At 40.9% G+C, this 21,616-nt stretch overlaps 1 long non-coding RNA gene across 1 annotated transcript; it reads right to left on the reverse strand.

Moving 5' to 3' along the window:
- Positions 1-3,126: 3,126 nt before the first annotated feature.
- On the reverse strand, positions 3,127-19,124 carry LOC121138456. Its single transcript, XR_005875453.1, has 3 exons — positions 14,455-19,124; positions 4,136-4,327; positions 3,127-3,843 (listed from the first exon to the last, which is right to left on the reverse strand). It is a non-coding gene; the product is annotated as an uncharacterized LOC121138456 (long non-coding RNA).
- Between the last annotated feature and the right edge of the window lie 2,492 nt (positions 19,125-21,616).

The following is a 21,616-nucleotide window of genomic DNA, read 5'->3' on the forward strand; positions in this document are numbered from 1 at the left end:
TATGGATTAGAAAATGATCCTCTGCTAAGGCAGAGCCCTTGCCCAGTTTTTTGGGACCAAGGATTGGTCCCAACAATGAAAACAAAAGCAATAAGTATCTCCTGTTAAGTTTCCTCCAAATTCTACAGGGACCTGGCACTGTCTTCAGGATTCAACATGGTCACTTTGACTTGAGAGAAGGGATCAAACTTGGTGACCCAGTACAACATGTTGCCTTTGGTGACAGTCATAACCCAATCCAGTAGTAACCTACATAAGGGATTGGCTCCACTCATGTCACCAAGCAAAGCCCAGGCCCTAGGGCCAGCAAGGACAGGTAGTATAGAAAGCATGTCTCCCATATACAGCAGGGGCTGTTCCTGGGCTGACTCTGTTCTCACACTCCAAGACTACCAGTGGGTATGGATACCAGGTAGAAGTCCAACCACATCTGCCAGACTTTTGTCAAGTTGTAAGCCTTCAATGTTCCAGGGTGATCCTGTGATAAAGTAGTGTGTAGGGCAGGTGCCCCTCATGCCTGCTCTGGCTTGCGTGTATAGTTATCCATTTAAGATATGACTATATGCATCTTGGAGGCCTGTAATCTCACTCCCATCCTGCCTGAGTTCTCTTGGAAATACTGTAAAATCTTTGATAGTGGAACAACTCCTGTCCACCCATTGCTTAACAATGCTTTCTAGAGTGGTTATAGTTGAAATAAAAGAAACTAGCATTTTTATCTGATATAGTTACCTGAGTCCTGGCTAGGAGGGTGTCTTGGCCACAAGGAGCATGCTTAGCTGGCTTCTCCTCTGCCTCCTATGTAACTGTGGCCTCCCCCTCCTTCTCTGCCATTCAAGCAAACATTCTATCCCTCCTTGTTAGCCCATCTTGGATAGAGTCAGGCACCACTGCACTGAAGGATCTTTTCACACCATTACAGGACCCAGAAAAATGTTGACCACACTTCTCTCTGCCTTCTATGATATCTACTTCTTGAGCAAAACAGAAATCCCTGGCAAATCTCAACCTCAACATCAAGGCACATCTCTCCTAATCATCTTCTTCTAAGGTGAGGACCTTGGGTGTCTTGTGTTGCTTCTTGGGGAGGTCCCTTGCCCAATGCCCCTTTTCCTTACAATAAGCACATTGACCCTTAACTAAAGGCTGCCGAGGGGGTCCTTCAGGGTTCTGAGGTCTCCTTGGCCCTTCATTGCCCAGGTACCCTTTCTGCCTAGTTTCTTCTTCCTTCCTATGAGCGTCCCTGTTGCCTACTCCTGCAGCCAAAATCCTAGTTAAGTTTCTTTCTTGCCTATCCTGTCTCTTCTCATCTTCCTTAGTTTCTCTTTCTCTTCTTTCTTCCTCAGTCTCTCTCTTATGGTACACTTTCTATGCTTCCTTAACTAGGTCTTGCAAAGATAATGTTTGCAGACTTTCCAGGCTCTGTAAACTTCTCCTAATATCAGAGGCAGACTGTCCAATAAAAGCCACAGCAACTGCTGCTTACTGACTCTAGGGAGTAGAATCAAAGGGAGTATAATGCCTGTAAGCCTCTAAGAGTCATTCTAAAAACACAGATGGGGTTCCTTCTCCCCTTGTAGAACTCCCCTTACCTTGGCCAAATTAGTGGAATGCCTGCCGGCTCCCTTGAGACCTGCCAGCAGAGCCCTGTGCTAGACTGTCAGCTGCTCCCTACCTTCAGCTGTGTTGTAGGCCCAGTTAGGACGATTTCAGGGAAAGCCTGCATCTATTTCATTCTAAAGTTGAGTTGGTTGGCCATTGATTCCAGGCACATTCTTCTGCACCTCCAAAAGTATTCTCTATCTTTCCTTGGGGGTGAAAATAACCTGCAAAAGCTGTTGACAATCATCCCAAGTAGGCTGGTGAGAGAATATGAGGGACTCCATCAGACCTGTAAGGTTGAGAGATTTTCTGAAAAAAAAAGGGGGGGCATGGTTATATTTCCAATTGTAGAGGTTGGCCGAAGAGAAGGGCTAATACTGGAGTAATTGCAGCTGGTCAGGGTTAGCTGGTGGGGGGCATATACACGCAGAGGTAATGCTGTAGTTGAATCTGGACCCTCAGTACTCTGGGCACATCTGCTCCTGATTCCGGTGGCCGGTCCTTCTGCTGCTCCTCCAATGGCACCCTGTGGAGGACTCTGAGGGGTTATCGGGAGGGGAAAAAGGGGTGGAATACTAGGCCATTCTGGAGGCTCCTCAATTTCGGGATATATCTTAGGAGGAGACAAGGGTTGAGTCTTATTTGGCGGTTTAGACTCCGCCATTTCTCCTTTTGTTTTTTTCTCAGCATTGTGGAGCTCCAGGACTCGGGAGCCTGGCTTACTATTCTGGGTCCAAGGTTTTAACCAGGACAGAGGACCTTGCGCCAGATCTTCCCAGACACAAATATAAGGTCCTTGCTCAGGGTGAGGTCCTGGTCCCTTTTGAAAAACCATATTCTTAATTGCAAAAATCACAGTAAGGTCAAGTGTACCCTCCAGAGGCCAGCCAATGTTGTACGTTGGCCATTCTGAAGAATGAAAAGTTCTCCAAGGTACCTTCTTAACTTCTCCAGACAGGTTGCATGCCCTAGTTGTAATTTCCATCCAGTGGTCAAGAGTTTCACCAAGAGGAGTACTGACAGTCTGTCCCATCGTCCAAGTCACACAAAAGAAGACAAACAGATCACTCAAAAAGACAGAGAAAGCCCAAACCAGAGCCCACCTCTTGCGGGACTTTCAACACCAGGAAACATGATCAAAGGGATTGCAAAGTCTCTCCTCAACACCCAGACAGGAAACCTCCAGGCATCCTTGGACTTCCATCAGACCTCCTGGGATGTCTCCCAGGGCAACAGTCGGTTATCTCCTGACACATCTGTCGATAACTCTCCTCTCCATCCCAGATAGGGAGATTGTTGCTCTCACAAGCACTGATGACTGCAAACCGCAAGTACCAGATTCAGACAGCCAGCAGACAAAGACACAGACAAAGCCAGAACCTTACCTCCAATGAGGGGTCCCCAAGAATTTGGGTGGTCACAAATCCCAGATGAGCTCCCAACTGAAAGACACCCAGAGTGAGGAGACCCTCACTCAAGTCTCAGGATATGCTGATGCCCAAATAATTCAAGAGAGACCATTCCTGCTGCAAGCACATGAGGTTTATTCGGGGAACCAGTGCACTGGGGCTGAGCTCATGACCCTCGCAGGGGCAGAGGAGTTTGACCCCTAGTAGCTGCAGTCAGGGTTTTTTTTTAAAGGCATATGAGGAAAAGATTGTAAGATTAGGTAGGGCTTCCTGAGAGGGTCCCAAGATGAGGGAAGTGAGTCCCAGGTCCAGGAAAAGATAGAATGAAATTTGGAGTGAATCTGCTGTTTGGGTGGATCCAATTTGTCTCCCTGGAACTTACAAAAATCCTTTGAGTTTGTGAAAACATAAGTTTTAGACTCATTAGCAGTATACTCATGTCAGAAACAATTTGGCTGAAAGCATTGACACTTTTAAAACTGACTAATATCTTTAAGACAATGAAAAGCACCTTAATCTTAACCTTGTAGTTATCATAGTGGTATGTTGTTTAGTGACCTGTCAGACTTGGATTAATAGTTTATCAGAACTTTATTGATTAATGTTAAGACTATGAAAAGTAGCATAACAAGAAATAAATCTGATAACTTGCATTTGTACACCTTAAGTTAGTTTTCTATATCCTAAAACATTTTTTAAGCCGGGCGTTGGTGGCACACGCCTTTAATCCCAGCATGCGGGAGGCAGAGGCAGGAGGATCTCTGTGAGTTCCAGGCCATCCTGGTCTATAGGGCGAGTTCCAGGAAAGCCTCCAAAACAATACAGAGAAACCCTGTCCCGAAAAACCAAAAATAATAAATAAATTTAAAAAACATTTTTTAAACAAAGGAATGGTAAGAAGCTACACTGAAACCTACTAGCCATCAAACTGTATCAGAGTTTTTGAGAAAGATAAAATTCTACCTGTATTAATGATTATAGAGTAACAGAGACTTACTAACTGACTTACTGAACAGTCACCTTCAGGTCCTCCATAGTTGTTGAGGTCAGAGGCTTTAAGGACGCCTGCTTTCTGCTGATAACATGAGACCTGTGGATTAGGAATTGGAGGAAGATTTACCTACCATTGGCCCAAGCAACATGGAGAAAGTTGATTCCACTGCCATCCCGTCCATGGTCTGAAGAGTCCTTTGCAGCAGTTAAGGTGAAAGGCAGGATTGCTCAGTGGCTAGCATTTCCACTTATGTGGGTAGAGTTTCTTCAGTATCTAGTCTTCTTGGAAGAAATGCAGTGGGGCCAGCAGTTGGCCAGTTTCTCTGTTATGAAATCTTTATTTTTTCCTTTTTTAAATGTAATTAGAAACAATCTTGTTTTACGTGTCAATCCCAGTTCTCTCTCCTCCACTCCTCCACTAATCCCCACCAGCCCCCTATCCTATCCCCTTTCAGCTCCTAGAGGAGAGTTAGGCCTTCCATGGGGGATCTTCAAAGTCTGTCACATCATTTGCAACTGGGCCTAGGCCCTCCCCCATATGTCTAGGCAGAGAGAGTATCCCTCCATGTGGAATGGGCTCCCAAAGCCCATTCGTATAATTGGGATACATACTGATTCACTACCAGAGGCCACATAGATTGCCCAGGCCTCCTAACTGACACCCACATTAAGGGAATCTGAGTTGGTCTGATGCTGGTTCCCCAGCTATCAGGCTGGGCCCTATGAGCTCACTCTTGTTCAGGTCAGCTATTTCTGTGGGTTTCTCCATCCTGGTATTGACCCCTTTGCTCATCACTCCTCCCTCTCTGCAACTAGATTCCAGTAGTTCAACTCTGTTTAGCTGTAGGTGTCTGCTTCTACTTCCATCAGCTACTGGATGAAGACTCTAGGATGGCATATATGGTAGTCATCAAAATTTCATTATTGGGGAAGGGCATTTAAGGTAGCCTCTCCACTATGTCTTAGATTGTTAGTTGGGATCATCCTTGTAGATATCTGAACATTTCCCTAGTGCCAGATTTCTCCTTAAACTATAGTGGCTCCCACTATTATGGTATCTCTTTCCTTGCTCTCCTCCATGTTCTCTTGACTCAATCTTCCTGGTCCCTCATGTCCTTCTCTCCCCTCCTATTTTTCACATGTGCTATATGCTAACTCCCTGTCCCATCCCCCCAGGCTCCCAATTTACTCAGAAGATCATGTCCCCTTCCCCTTCTCAGGGGTACCATGTATGTCTCTCTTAGGGCCCTCATTGTTTCCTAGCTTCTCTGGTAGTGTAGAGTGTAGGCAGGTAATCCTTTGCTCTATGTCTAAAATCCATATATGAGTGAATACAAACCATGGTTGTGTTTTTGTGATTGAGTTACCTCACTCAGGATGGTTTCTTTGACTCCATCCATTTTCCTTCGAAATTCAAGATTCCAGTGTTTTTTTCTGCTGAGTAGTATTCCATTGTGCAAATGTCCCACATTTTTGTTATCCATTTTGCAGTTGAGGAGCATATAGGTTGCTTCCAGGTTCTAGCTATTACAAATAATGCTGCTGTGAACATAGTTGGACAGATGTCCTTGTTGTGTGAATGTGCATCTTTTGGGTATATGCCTAAGAGTTGAATTGCTGAATCTTGTCATAGACTGATTCCCATTTTCCTGAGGAACTGCCATATGGTTTTCCAAAGTGACTGTAGGAGTTGGTACTCCCACCAGCAGTGGAGGAATGTTCCTCTTTCTCCACATTCTCTCCAGCCATTAGTGTTTTTGATTTTAGTCATTCTGATAGGAGTAAAATGATGTCTCAGTGTTGTTTTGATCATAATTTCCCTGATGGCTAAGGATGTTGAGCACTTTCTTAATATCTTTTAGCCATTTTAGATTCCTCTATTGAGAATTCTATATTAAGTTCTGTTCTCCAATTTTTAATTGGATTATTTGGTGTTGTGGTGTCTAGCTGCTTGAGTTCTTTGTATATTTTGGAAACCAGCCCTCTGTCAGATGTGGAGTATGTGAATGTCTTTTCTCATTCTGGGAGCTACTGTTTTGTCTTGTTTACTGTGTCCTTTGCCTTACAGAAGCATCTTACATTCAGGAGGTCCCATTTATTAATTGCCAATCTCAGTTTCTGTGCTACTGATAGTATGTTCAGGAAGCAATCTCCTGTACCAATTGTTCAAGGGTACTTCCCACTTTCTCTTCTAAGAGTTTCAGTGTGACTGGATTCACGTTGAGGTCTTTGATTCATTTTGATTTAAGTGTTTTGCATAATGATAGATATGGATATATCTGCAGTCTTCTACATGCCAGTATCTAGTTGTGCAAGCAAAAGTTGTCAAAGATGCTTTCTGTTTTCTGCTGTGTAATTTTTAGCTTCTTTGTCAGGTGTTTGTAGGTGTGTGGGTTAAAATCAGGGTTTTCAATTCAATTCCATTGATCTACCTATCTATTGTTGTGCTAATACCAAGCTGTTTTCAGGACTATAATACTAGAACAGAACTTGAAGTCAGGGATGGTGATTCCTCCTGAAGTTCCTGTATTGTACAAGGTTGTTTTGGCTATCCTGAATCTTTTGTTTTTCCATATAAAGTTGAGTATTGTTCTTTCAAGGTCTGTGAAGAATTGTGCTGGTATTTTTGGGGGATTGTATTGCTTTTGGCAAGATTACCATTTTTACTATATTGATTGTACCTGTGCAAGAGCATAGGAGATCTTTCCATTTTCTGGCATTTTCTTTAATTTCTTTCTTTAAAGACTCAAAGTTCTTGCTGTACAGGTCTTTCACTTGTTTGAATAGTGTTACCCCAATATATTTTATGTTGTTTGTGGCTATTGTAAATGTGATGTTTCTCTAATTTCTTTATCAGCTGGTTTATCATATGTATATGGTAGGGGTACTGATTTTTTTGAGCTAATCTTGTTTCCTGCCACATGGCTGAAGTGTTTATCAGCTGTAGGAATTCCTTGGTAGAGATTTTTGGGTCACTCATGTAAACTATTATATTATCTGCAAATAGTGTGTTATGTCAAGTTAGGGAGACCCCCAAAGAAGACCACCAAGGAGCCTACTCATTGATGCGAATGCATTAGGTTTATGTTAAGTTACAAGCCTCTGCAGAGACCCTGTCCAGCAAACTGGCACAGCAGCTGCAGGAAAAGAGTGCCTAGCCTGGCTTTTAAAGAAAATAACTGCAAGCAGGGTGGTATGTGCCTTTGCTCTTCAGGATTGGGTAAGAGTAGGTGGCCTTTGTATTCACTGATGTGAGGGTTATGGGAATATCCAAATTGGTACTCATAGTTGCCCAAAAGGGCAGTCATGGACCAGAGACATTATTTACCAAAATTACTCATTGCCTGACCACGCAGGTGGGATCCCTATATTCAGGGTGGGCACTGATATGTTCTGGACCACTAAGGAAAATGGATGGAAAAATAACAAAGGAGAATAACAGTCCACAACTAATCTATTATGGTATCTCTCATCCTGCTCTCCTCTATTCTTTCCTCAACTCAACCTTCCTGCTCCCCCATGCCATCTTCTGCCCTCCTCTTACACCCATCTCTTTTTCCTGGTTCCTTCTCTCAGAGATTTGAGGAGAGAGATGACACTAGTGAGATTTCCAGAGATCTACAAGGATAACACCAACTGGCAAACTAAGCAATAGTGGAGAGATTACATTAATGGTACCTCCTTGATTATAAGGTTGATGACTACCTTATTTGCCATCTTAGAACCTTCATCCAGTGATTTATAGAGGCAGAGACTCACAGATGAACACTGAACTGAACTGCTGGAACCCAGGGACAGGGATGGAGGAGTGATGAGCAAATGGGTCAAGACCATGCTGGTAAAACCCACAAAGACAGCTGACTGGAAAGGGGGAGCTCTTGAACCACAGACTGATGGCTGAGAGGCCAACAGGGAACTGATCCAGACTCCATGAATGTAGCAGTGAGGAGGTCTCAGAGATATCTTGTTCCTCGTGTAGTAGATCAGTGTTTACCATGGCGTATGAATGAACTTTGGGAGCCCATTTCCAAATAGAGGGATGCTCTTTCAGCCTGGACACATGGGGAAGGGCCCAGGTCCTGCCCTGAATGAAATGATAGACTCAGGAGATTCCCTGAAGGAGGGCCTCACCCTCACTGGGGAATGATATGGGGATTGAGTGGGGGGCTGGAGGGGTGTTGGTAGAGGGACAAGGAAGGAGGGGTGGGAGAGGGAGCTGGGATTGACATGTGAAGCATTCATGCTTATAATTTAAATAAAAACATATATTGAGGGGAAAAATTCCCCAACTAAGTGAGGAGGGTTATGTGAGGTTATGTGATCCAGGAGCCCAGACCCACTAGCAGCTGCCACAGCATTAGCAGCTACTCCCTTAGGCCACAATCTTAGGATGTGCTCTGGCCATGGAATCCCAGAGCACAGATGTGCCAATTAATTCTACCTAACCAAAGGCAGTTATTGCCTTCTCAAGGTCCTTATGATAAGTTGTATGAAAAGCTGGTATGCTATAACTATGTATAAACACTTACTATGCTAAAAACCAAAAATCTGTAATTATAGGTACCCTGCTAAGACTTGCAGCCTCAGGGCTTTTTCCCCCTTCTCAACACCTTCTCTTTTGATAACCTTTGGTATGCTAAGTAATCTCTGTAACCATGGGAACCCTGAGGACTAGGACTCGGGACTCCCCTCCCTCATTTTTTCCTTAAAAGTGCCTTGCTTTTGCAGCTTGGGGCTTCACCTCTCCTGATGGAGTTGAGCCATAGCTAGCTGGTTTTCCAGAAATAAGCAGACCTCCTTGTAGTTGCATTTCATGTCATTAAGCTCCCTGAAGCCTTGGGGTCCTCTCTGAGTTGGCACAACAGGCAAAGTTTGGGTGCTCCTCGGAACTGTTTATGGTTCCTTGGCTGGAGCTGAATCAGCCTTTTTCCATGCAGGGAATTACCCAAGGTGGCTTTTTCTGAGGATGTAGTTAACACCATTCGCTTCAGTTTACCTTGCTCTTACAAGTCAAAGTTTGACTTCTTTCTAAATTGTATCCACTTGATCTCCTTTTGTTGTCTTATTGCTCTAACTAGAACTTCAAGTACAATATTGAAGAGATATGGAGATAGTAGAGAGCCTTGTCTTTTTCCTGATTTTAGAAGAATCACATTGAGTTTTTCTCAATTTAGTTTGATGTTGGCTGTTAGTTTATTGTATATTGCTTTTATTATGTTCAGGTGTGTTCCTGTTATCCCTGATCTCTCCAGGACCTTTATCATGAAGGTGTGTTTGATTTTGTCAAAGGCTTTTTCAGCATCTAGTGAGATGATCGTGTGGTTTTCTTTTTCAGTTTGTTTATATGGTAGGTACATTGATAGATTTTTGTATGTTGAACCATCCCTGCATCCCTGATATGAAGCCTATTTGGTCTTGACAATAGTGTATGATTTATCTGATGTATTCTTGGCTTCAATTTGCCTGTATTTTATTGAGTATTGCATCCATGTGCAATAGGGATATTGGTCTGTATCTCTTTTAGTTGTTTCTTTGTGTGGCTTGGGTACCAAGGCAATTGTAGCACCATAAAAAGATTTTGGCAATGAACCTTCTGCTTCTATTGTGTGGAACAATTTGAGGAGTACTGTTATTAGCTCTTCTTTGAATTTCCTCTAGTAGAATTCTGCAAATGAAACCACCTAGACCTGTGCCTTTTTTGTTTGGGAGACATTACGAATGCATCTATTCTTCTATTAGGGTTACATGTACATTTAAATGGCTTATCTGTTCTTGATTTAATTTTAGTAAGGGTATCTATCCAGAAAATTGTCCTTTTCTAAATTTTCATATTTTGTGGAGTACATGTTTTCATGACCTGAAGATTTTTTGCATTTCCTCATATGATCTGTTGTTATTTTTCCAAGCTTCATTTCTGATTTTGTTAATTTGCATGTTCTCTCACCGTCTTTTGCTAGTTAGACAAAGGTTTCATCTTGTTGATTTTCTGAAAACCAACTCTTTGTTACATTGATCTTTTTTGTGTTGCATTCTTCATTTTCATTATTGATTTCAGCCCTAAATTTGTTTATTTTCTGGCATCTACTCCTCTTGTGTGAGTTTGCTTTTTCTTCTAAAGTTTGGTTGTGCTGCTAATTCTCTAATGTGACTTTTCTCCAGTTTCTTCATGGCTGCTATGGAACTTTCTCCATTAGTAGTGCTTCTAGTCTCATGTTGCATGTTTTATCTTAATTTTCATTGAATTCTAGGAAGTCTTTAATTTCTTTATTACTCTTTGACACAGACAACAGTGAATTGTGCAGATTAGTTCAATTTCAATAATTGTAGGATTTCTGATATTCGTGTTGTTGTTGAGCATTGCGCGATATATCTGATAAGATAAAGGGGTTATTCCAATTATTTGTATCTAATGAGTTTGCTAGGTTGCTGAGTATAACACTTTAGAAGGTTCAATGTGACATTGAGAAAAAGGTATATTCTTTTGTGTTTGGATGGAACAGTCTAGGAATGTCTGTTAAAACCAATTGGGCCATAACTTTTATTACTTTATTTGTTAAGTTTCTGTCTGGTGGTCCTGTCTAGTGATAAGAGGGAAAGAAGTCTCACACATAGGTGAAGTTTTATGTGTGATTTGAGTTTTAGTAGTTTTTCTTCTCAGTGATAAGCCTTGTATTTCAGATACATGTTCAGAATTGTGCCATCCTGATGATTTTTTCCTGTGTTGAATATGAAATGACCTTCTTCATCTGTTTGACTGATTTTAATTTGAAGTCTAATTTGCAAGACATTAGGATAGCTACACCAGTTTGTTTCTTGGGTCCATTTGCTTGGAAAATCATATCCCTAACCCTTTACTCTGAGGTTTTTGGAGTTGAGGTGTGTTTGTATATAGAAGAACAACTTTGCCCTCGTATTCATTGTGTTAGCCTTCGTCTTTTTATGGGCGTTAAGACAATTAATATGGAGGCAAATTAAGGACCATTTAGTGTTAATTCTTGTTGGTTTTGGATTCATTATTGGTGGTCATATTGTGTGTGGATTTACTCTGCTTTTTTCTTTTTGGCATTTAGTAAAGTGAGATTATCTATTGGCTAGGGTTTTGTGAGTTGTAATGAACTTTCCTTAGGTTGGAGTTTTCCCTTCAAGTACTTTCTGAAGGGCTGCTGTATTTTATGTATTGTTTAAATCTGATTTTGTCATAGAATATCTTGTTTTCTTCATCTATACTGATTGAAAGCTTTGCTGGGCTTTAGGTGGTCTGGAGAGGCATCCATCATCTCTTATTGTTTGTAGAACATCTACCCAGGATCTCTGATCTTCAGAGTTTCCATGAATTAAATCAGGTAATCTTGAGGATTTGCCTTTTATATGTTACTTCAGCCTTTTCCTTTCTCTCTGTCTTGGTCATTCTTTCTTAGTCTGTATGTTTGGTGTTTCGATTATTATGTGGCAAGGGACCTTTTCTGTGGTCCACTCTACTTGTTGTTCTGTAAGATTCTGTACATTCATTGGTGTGTCTTTCTTTAGGTCGGCAAAGTTTTCTTCTTGTGATTTTGTCAATATGTTTTCTGCAACCTTTGAGTTGGGTTTTTTCAACTTCTTCTTATATTTATTATTCTTAGGTGTGACCTTTTCATGGTGTCCATACTTTAGTGAAAATTTTGTGTTTTTAATAAAGCATTTTAAATGCCTTATTCTCTAGATCTCTGAGCATTTGAGGGCTGTCTGTCTTTTGATACTTGCCTTATATACATAGGTGGTTAGGTAAGGCTTGATCTCTGTAATTAATAAATATGTACTTAGTATGGCTACAATAACATTATGAAGGATCTGTCTGGAGAACTAGATCTGAGCTGAGAGGCTATGGAGGGATACTTTACTCAGAGCCCTCCAGCCTGAATGTAACTGATTTTAACTTAGTAAGTTATATTTATACCTGTAAAGGACAAAGAAATGAGCTAAGAAAACTAGCAAATCTCTCTAACCAGTAGTCAAAATAATCCTTTCCTCCAAGTAATATGATTATGTCAGGGGATTCTTTAAGTAAAAGAAGGTTGACTAGGTAATGGGTAAATAAGTGTATGTATTAACAATATTTCATAGAAGGGCTCAACCACATTGTATGTTTTTCTCATCAGTGATTGGCATTTGAATAGTTTGTGGTTTTTGGATACTTTGAGGAATGCTGCTATAAACCTGTTTTCCCCTAGTTGTCTGTGAACACTTCTCCTTGTAGGATCACTAGGTCACTTGGGGGCTGAAGCTCAACTTTCTGAAAAATTATACATAACTTCTCATAAGGCTACACCATTTTACAGCACTAGCAATGTATAAGTGTCCTGATTTCTTTCAACCCCTCATCAGGGTGATTTTAACTCAATATGAAGAAGTTTGGAGTAAAAACAGTTTCTGAGTACTAAAGACACAGCTTGGAGTGAATGCTTTAGACTATGATGAGCCTTAGTGGGCTGCAGAGAGACAGCCTGCTCTCACACCTCAACACAACTATGGGACTTCTGCTGGGAAGAGACCACCATAAGCACCTCTGCAGTTCAGGATTTCTCAGAGAATAACATCCATACAAACCTCCAAGGACAAGGTTAACTAAGCCAAGGTTAGATAAAGGTGGAAGAAAAATGGTAGCAGGCAATGAGGAGAACAAAACAGGATGAATAGAAGTCATCAGTGGATAGTCAATATTCACCCATAGCAGAGAAGGATGCCAACCATTAGCCAGCCTTTCCTGCCTCACAGGCACCATGATTTGACTCAGTATCTTCTTTCTCACCTTCATGTACCACATTACTTAATTTTTCTCCATAGAATTTCTTTGCAAAGGAATATTATTTGTGACTCTAAAAGCCCCTGAAAATCTTTTAGTTTGAATCAGTTTTGTGGTCCTTTGTTCAAGTTACATGTGTGGATATGCAGAAAGATGGGCATTTCCATATGATCTTTGACTGAAGCAAATTGATACTAACCAGAGCTGGTAGAGAACTTTCTCATTAACATAGGTCTCCATATCCTTAAAGATGTCCTATTTTTCCACTAGTGATTGAACATACATAGAGAGGGTCAAACACATATTCTTAAACACACAAAGATACTCATGAAACACACACACACACACACACCCTTTCCTAAACCCAGAAAATAAAGGGAGAGGACTAGTGTGTTGCAGCACCTCTTCTGCTGCCAGCAAAGTTACAGGGTCCTCAGTGCTTTCCCCAAGGCTCTTAGACACAGCCTGACTTGCCTAGACTTCCTTCCACTTCGAGGAAAGTTTATCATCCCAAGACTCACTGATCCTACAGGTGAGTCACAACCTCTGCACAACTGAACTTGACCCCCAAAGACCAAGTGCCAAAGGAAGAGGGCTGGATATATAGTCTGCAGATAGCTCCAAGTTGACCATCACAATGTCCTAAGTACAGTTACCCAGGTTCCGTCTCTGTTCTAAGACAGAGTCATGGACATCACAGAGAGGGCATGTTTTCTTTTTTGTTTGTTTTGTCTTTTTTGTTTTTTGTTTATTTTTTGTTTGTTTGTTTGGTTGGTTGGTTTTGGTTTTTCCAGACAGGGTTTCTCTGGATTGCTTTGGAGCCTGTCCTGGAGCTCAGTGTCTTAGAACTCACAGCGATCTGCCTGCCTCTGTCTCTCTAATGCTGGGGTTAAAGGCATGCACCACAAACTCCCAGCCTGTTAACCTCATTTAACATGCTCACTTTTTCCTTCAACTGTGTCCATTCACTCAGAAGCCAGCTGTGAAAGATGCTTAACCTTCACAAAAATTGATAAGCATTAGTCAACCTCCATCTGCCACTTCTCCCTCCTAATGCCACCATCATCCCTACAAGGTCCCATGTCCTCAGACAGCCATAGGCTAGAACTGACATTAGCCATGGCAGCATTATCAAGGTACAGGCAAAAGCCAGAGAACAGAAAAATTCCAGAAAGAGTCAAGGTTCATCTGAAGATCGTGACACCAAAAGGGATTCATGTACCTTTGAAAACAGGATCAGTGATCTCCCACACATATCCCCACACCTGTGATTAACTGTTCATGGTATTGGGGAAATATCAATCATCAGGTAGATGGGACACCCTCTGAAGAAGAACAGAGGACCCAACAGAAATATATTCCATCTACTTGTTCCATAGATACAGGCTCTGTTAGCCCCCACCAGTGTCCCAGAAACCATTGATGATGCAAACCATGTATTATATCTAGAAACTCCAGAAGGTGACATGAAAATTTTGGGAGGGCCTCTCAGACTCTTTGCACTTAGGAGAACTCAGTCTGGGAGGCATGAATCCAAGAGCTATAAGACATACTTCTTGCTTAGAGGTAAAAAGGCTAGAACTACATCCCTCACTTTGGTTCAGAGACAAAGAATTGCAGAAGCTGTCCTGCCTAAGGGCTGGGGTCCCATCCAAGTCAGACACTCACTGGTAGAAGCTGGACTTCTCAGTCAGGTACTTTCTCTTGTACAAGGCCTCACTACTTTCCTTGGGGAATTTCTTCACATCTGACATCTGTGCCTGTTGCTCCATTTTCAGCATCTCAAGCCTGTGGTAAGACATGGCCCCAGGAGAAAAGAACCCCATGAACACAGTCCTCTGAAATCACATGAAGTAAGCCTTTGTCTGTGACTGACCTAGCCCACTGGGTGTCATATCCTGATCTTATGTACTGGAACCTTCTCACTTGGCAACTCTGAGACCCACAAATCCTCAGCCTTGCTAGCAATCTGTGCCTCACAGGATCTGGAGACACACACACACACACACACACACACACACACACACCCTATAATGGAGCCCCACAGAGACAGTACAGAACACAGACTCTACAGCAAAAAGCAGATTTATTACCTCAGGAGGAAAAGAATGGGATGGGGGGCAGGCAGGAAGCTTCACCTGCACCACACAGGAGCAGACATCAAGCAGGTTTTCTTTTTCAGCAGTGCATTTAAAAAAAAAAGAGGGGAAGTCTGTGCTAGGTTTGGTTAAACCTGATTGGACAGGTTTGCCAGTGTAGTCAAATACAGAATTTTGATTGCTGGAGAGAGGTTTTTAGACACAGGAATTGGTCAGTGACAAAATAAGAGAATGGACCTTGGAAACTAAATTTAGGAATGCAATCTATTGGTATATCAGTGAAGAGGGAAGTGAAAAGAGCAAAATCTTCTGCTGCCATTTTTTCAAACTTGGGGTCTGTTAGAGAGCCCTTCACACACATAAACTCAAACATAATTAGGATGTCAAAGGAATGCAGGTTGGTGGCCTTGTCTCAGACTACAAAGAACAAGATCAGAGAAGACCTAGGATGAGCTCCAGACCTTCCAGTCACATATCCAGATGGACCAAGTAGGACAAGCCCTTTAATCTGCTCCCAGAACAACCAGCAAAAACTCACCTAGTGAAATACAAAGACTTACCATAAACCAGAAGCACCCAGCATCTCCCATAAGCCAACACCTGTCAAGGCTTCCTGAATGCATGTTGTGAGCTCACACACTACTGCCCCTGTCTGTAGAATGTGACTCAGGCCACAGGGTCTGCTTTACTTTTGGAGGAATCAGAACACCCTGTGTACCCATCTCACTCCTGTCTAGGTTTCAGTTCTGCCTCAGATGTACTCAGGAAAATTTGTTTGGGCAGGAGGACACCCTGAAGGTGGAGCTTCCAATGACCTAACTTGACACAGGTCAATGCTTGACTTGACACAGGAGTGGCAAGTGATTCACCAGAGAATGGTGCATGATGAATACCTGTTGCTCAAATCATTTTGGGGATAATGGATAAGGAGTACATGCAGTTCATTCCTCTTCTATATCATCATCTTTAAAGAAGGGTTAGTTTTTATACCTTGATGCTCCCACTCTGTGAGGAAGGAGGGTGAGAATGGAATGATGCCTTCCCAGAAGTCCCTGTAGGTATATAAACACATGTACATTTACACAGCTGAATGGCATAGGGCTAAGAGAAATCATGTGGATTCCCAAGAAGGAACCTGAGAAAAAGGAAATGCATGGAACCCAGGGAAGCCCTGAAAGATCAGAGCAGCTATACTTAAGCTGGAGTCCATAAGCCATGTCTCTGTCTCCAATGACCATGACTAGACATGTGCCTCAGCCTGTATTCTAGCCCCACTGGCACTGGGAGATATAATGAAGAAGGTCCTTCTGTAAGCTGTGAGTATATGTTTCTGTTATTGGTTGAAAAATAAATACTTATTGGCCAGTGGCCAGTCAGGAAGTATAAGTAGGGCTACCAGATTAGGAAAATTCTGGGAAGAGTAAGGCAGAGAGAGAGCTACCAGAGAAAGACCATGTAGCTACTCAGATAAGGGCAGTTATATATTAACAAGGCATCATAAAAGGTCTTACAAAGAAAACTTACAAACTACACCATTTATCTATTTTCAGTACATACCACAAGTTCACCACTACCCCATTAGTCATCCCCTAGTATACATTCAGATACCGATTCATACACTCTAGTCCATGCCAGCTGTCCTGTCTGAAGCAGCCACTGCTTCCTAGAAAGAATCCTTCTTGTATCTTAGTATTTGTGTTCTTTAAGGGAGCAGGAGACTGTTTTTAAACATATATCATGTCATCTTCTTAGTCTCTGAATTTTATTCCCTTCCATCTTAAAAACAAACTATAAAGGACTCTTCTCCTTCTTTACCATTCCCAATATGGAACCCACCATACAAGTTATCAGTGAAACATAATTTTGATACTTTCAATTATGTTTAAAGCTATATTTAGCAATCAGTTTTAACCTCAAACTATTGTTATTTTGGGCTACTTCATTCTTTGCTATTTCTAGTTGAGTATTGTTTTGAGGCTTCCTATGAAACTTCAAAAAATATATAAAAAATATGTCCCACTAACAGTAGACTTAAAATGTTTTGGAGAAGTTTGCTACTTTCATGGCCATAGTCAGAAAGAAGTCTTGGGCCATGCAGTGAGACAATATGTCTGCAGGTAATAGTATAAGAGTGTCAGAGTATGGATAAGGCTTTATGGATGTCATATAAAAGTAAAACTTAAAAGCTGTGTTGTAATGGAGTTTACCTTTAATTTAAAATTTTCACATGGATCAAAGAGGAAGAGAAATCTCTGTGAAATCAGGCTAGCCTGATCTGAACAGTGAATTCTGATTCAACAAAGTCTACAGAAAAAGACAAACCCTGTCTCAATAAAATAAACAAAAACTATGTTGAAATGTGAAGTAAACCAAGTATTTGTGTTCCTCTGAAAACTAAAAAAGTTTCCTCACAAACATTCAAATTAGTAAGGTTAGATTCCTCAGCTCCAAGAGGAAGGAAGGTTTAACTGGAAGGCAAGAGATGTGCAAATATAAGTAATCCAGTCAAGCTGTGACCTTGCGCTTTATTTTTTCTTTGCTACAGTCTCTGGCACAAGGTTAAGGAAATGTGAAGTGTGGATGATCTTGACCTTCTGATTCTTTCATTTTTTTATCAGGATAAACATTTTTCTTGCCTGTAGGTCTGTGCATCATCATCCTGCCAGGTGCCCTTAGAGGAGAGATGTGAGCATCAAGGTGCATGGGACTAGAGATTCAACAACTCACATGAATGAGATGAGAGAGAGAGAGAGAGAGAGAGAGAGAGAGAGAGAGATTAAGAGAACACACAACACTACACAAACCTCTCTCTCTCTGCATAATGTATGGATGTGGGTCTCTGTACCCACTCCCATGTGCTGCCCTAGGAAGCCTCTCTGATGCTGAATGGACAAGCCAAAGATCTATGAGTATAGCAGAATACCATTAAGAATCATTTCACTGGCTTTTTTCCCATCCTGTTTGGTTCTACCATATGTCTCTGGGCTATCTAGTCTCTGTATCATGGTCATACATGTAGAATAGGTCACAGGTTTCCTCTCGTGGACTTGGGCTTGAGTTAAACCAAGTCTTAGTTGGCCACACACACATAAGTTCTATTCCACCTTAAAGGCAGGACAGATTGTACAGGTCAAGGGTTTTGTGGCTGGGTTTGAGTACAGGTTTCTCTTTCTGCAGCTTGCAGAGTACCTTCTCATGACAAAAAGATTAGGTCTTAGGGGTGAAGTCTTCATGCAGTTACCAGCTCAAACTCTCTGTATTCAATAAGCTGTGTGGATGATGTCCTCAGCATCTGTGTCCTGTTGTCTGTTTTCATGGAGATACCCTCTGTCTTAGCATCAGCCTGGTTATTTAGGAATATCTATGGGACTCTTCCAGCATGGTTATCATCTGCCAAGGCCAACAATTCAATCGAATGCAACACAGTCCCACCTCTGGAAGTCTTGCCAGCCCAAAAATTGAAATATTATTTTGATTCTGTTTTTCTTTGTTCTGCTTATGATAACACTTCTGTAATTTTGGAGAATTATTTAAATATTCCACCATACTTAGTTTCCATTACAATTCCTTTTGTAAGTATATCACCACAACTATCTTTAACTTGTGCAAGTCTTATGTCTATAGTTCATCACACATACCATACTGTGTAACAACTTGGAGCACAATTTTCTGACTCTTCAAGCACAAAGGATGAAATCCTGCCTATGTACTTGTTAATGGAGAGAAGAAATAAAATGACTTTATGGTACTAGAAGAATGCTACAAGAAAACAGGGACAACCTAATGTAATCAGATCTGCAGTGACCCCAAGGAAGACTGTCCTTATGAACAGATTTCTATATTAAGAAATCTATGACAAAAAGTATTCAAGCAGAAAGTAGTCTATACCCAATCTACAGCATTTGCTGAGACTCCATTGCAGTCTGCTTTCATCCAAGATAGAGTAAGAGCTATCGACTGATATTTTTATCTGACACTACCATGGCCAAACCAGATGAGATTATTTTGTCTACAATATGTAAGATAGAGTATTACCAGCAATGATGCTCATTATCCCAAACCTTGCAAAGGGAAGGGATTGAGATGGAACCAGGGAGATTATCTTGGCAACCTACAGAGATCCTCTCAAAAACTAAAATGTTGAGGAGTAACTCAGTGGTAGAGTATTCGCTTGGCATATATATCTTGGGAATCTCGCTGTTTCCCAGACTCACTGGCACCAGGCTTGTAGGCTGCCAATTCTAGAGTTTATACATTATCCTTCTATGTTCTTTGATGGAGTTGAAGACAGATAGTCATGGTTATAGTTTTCCTTCGTTATGATAAAAGATAAATTACATATAAGACTTAAGACCCACAAAGATAGGATAGATGATAGAATATTTTCTTTAATGTTTGCTAAATGTTAATGGACTAAATATTGTTAACTATAATTCTTACTTGATAACCGTTTTTTATAAATAATTTAACTGTGTTAAAGCTAAACCTTTCTTTTTATAATGACAGAAAAGAGGAGATGATGAGAGTTGTCATTCTGTAAATATGTCTCTTATTGGTTGATTAATAAGTGCTGTTGGCCAATGGGCAGCAAGATATGTGGACTAACAAATGAGGAGGATTCTGGGAAATGTAGGCAGAGAGGAATCATCATGCGACCCAGGAAGTGAGGTAACTGGGCAGTAACAGTATATATAAGCAGGAACTAACAGGAAATCACTGTCTTCTCCCTTATTCTCTTTTATGTGGAAACACTGAGCAGATGCAATTTAGACCCTAATAGAGTAAGAGGCTCTGACCTTTCTCTGTTAAAAGAAAATCTTGTGGTAATACATAATTAGAAATGGGTTAATTTAGACAGAGCTAGCAAATAAGAAACCTTAGTCACTTACCAACAGCTTAATAACAAATATAGCATATGCATGTTTTCTTGGGATAGAGAAGGGCAGTGGGACCCAGCTCAGCCAAGAATACACCATGATACAATTTTAAGGTTTCAGAAATGTTTAAATGGTTTTCACTTATCTTGTGGCAATAAAATCAATTACATATGGTTCTATGAATATACAGTTTAAATAAGTCAAGGGTACTCAGAGGTTAAGAGCACTGACTGCTCTTCCAGAGGTCCTGAGTTCAATTCCCAGCAACCACATGGTGGCTCACAACCATCTGTAATGAGATTTGGTGCCCTCTTCTGGCCTGTGGACACACATGCAGACAGAATACTGTATACATAATAAATGAATAAATCTTTAAAAAAAAGAGTACTTTCAGAAAACATTGCTATGGACCAACAGGTGAAAATAATAAGAGAGGCAAAAATGACTATTTCTTTTCTAATTTTAGCAAGTGGAATGATATATTTGCCATTTGTTAATTGTGTTATGAAATGCTGGTAAAGGAAAATAGCCTATATTATAATTTTTGCACAAAAGGAAGATTAATGACATATATTTTTTCATGAATTCCCCCTCACAGTTCTTTCCTTTATTATCTCAGATTTTCAATTGCATATACAATGCACTGTGTTTCATTTACTTCTGCTAACATCCCCTGGAATATAATCCCAGCTAAAGAAGCTAAAAATCTTATATTATGTAGACAATTCAGTAAATCTAACAATTTATCGAATTGGAACACCATTAAGTAGAAAAACATCAGTGTAAGTCATTAGTGTGATATATGGTCAATACAAAGTTTTAAATGGTATATTCTTTCACTGTTAATGAAGATGTTGATCCTGGTCTGTTATTGTATAAGAAGTGTTATTAAATGTTTGGTCACTTGAAAATTCTCCTTACAGTTAAGAGCACATTAAATGCCAAACTTATTCACAAGGAGCACAGATGATGCCAAGAGCAAAAACATTCTAACAAAGATTTTTGCCAAAATTCAAGCAGTAAAGTTTTATTGTGAGTGAATTCTGTTTCTTAGATTCCTTTTGATTGTCGTTTGGAAAACTATGAAGCAGAACTGTCTTACCTTTCATTTCCTACCCAGAACTCTCTGTTCCTTCCCCATAGCCACTTATTTTACAATGTTTGAGACTGAGACTGAAGCCTGCTTCCTTGTGCCTCTCTCTGGTCTCTTTATGTTCTCCATTCTCTCTCTGAAATAGCTGCACAGTCTTGCAAACTTGTGTATGGGTCAACAGTGAAGGCACTGAACAAATGCCATACTGGCACTTGGTGTTGTCACAACACTGGTGACATCACAGGAGATGCCATTGCTCTCCTAGATATAATAGAATGTTGAAAGGGACTACTGGTGTCATATTGTATAGCCCTTGACTCTGTGCTATCTTACCTCAAACTGACATAAATCCAAGTTGCCTTTTCGAGGAGACTCCAGGGGCACAGGGATCCTTTGAATACCTCCTCCATCCAAAGCCAGAGATCTAACTTTCTGCTCTGGTAGAAACTTCTTATCTGTGTGGAGTTCAAAGCCCACTTTCCAAAATTGCCCAGGATTGGCACTTTTCCTCTGAATATACACACTAATAAAGTGAGATATAAAAGATGCTGATAATCTAGGCAGGAGACACAGAGCAGGAAACATGGGTCACTTGTACCGAATAAGCCCGTGGGGAAGATCCTCAGACTATTATAGGTTTTGGATGAGTCCAAACAAAGAGAAGTTTTGTATGTAATGATGAAAATTTCCCCAGAGTCTCAGCAGAGCTCAAACCATCCATGAGGATGTTAGTGAAGATGGGATGAACTGTTGTCAGTTCT

The sequence above is a fragment of the Mesocricetus auratus genome, unplaced genomic scaffold, assembly GCF_017639785.1.
Source record: "Mesocricetus auratus isolate SY011 unplaced genomic scaffold, BCM_Maur_2.0 contig_6065_pilon_obj, whole genome shotgun sequence".
NCBI lineage: Eukaryota > Metazoa > Chordata > Mammalia > Rodentia > Cricetidae > Mesocricetus > Mesocricetus auratus.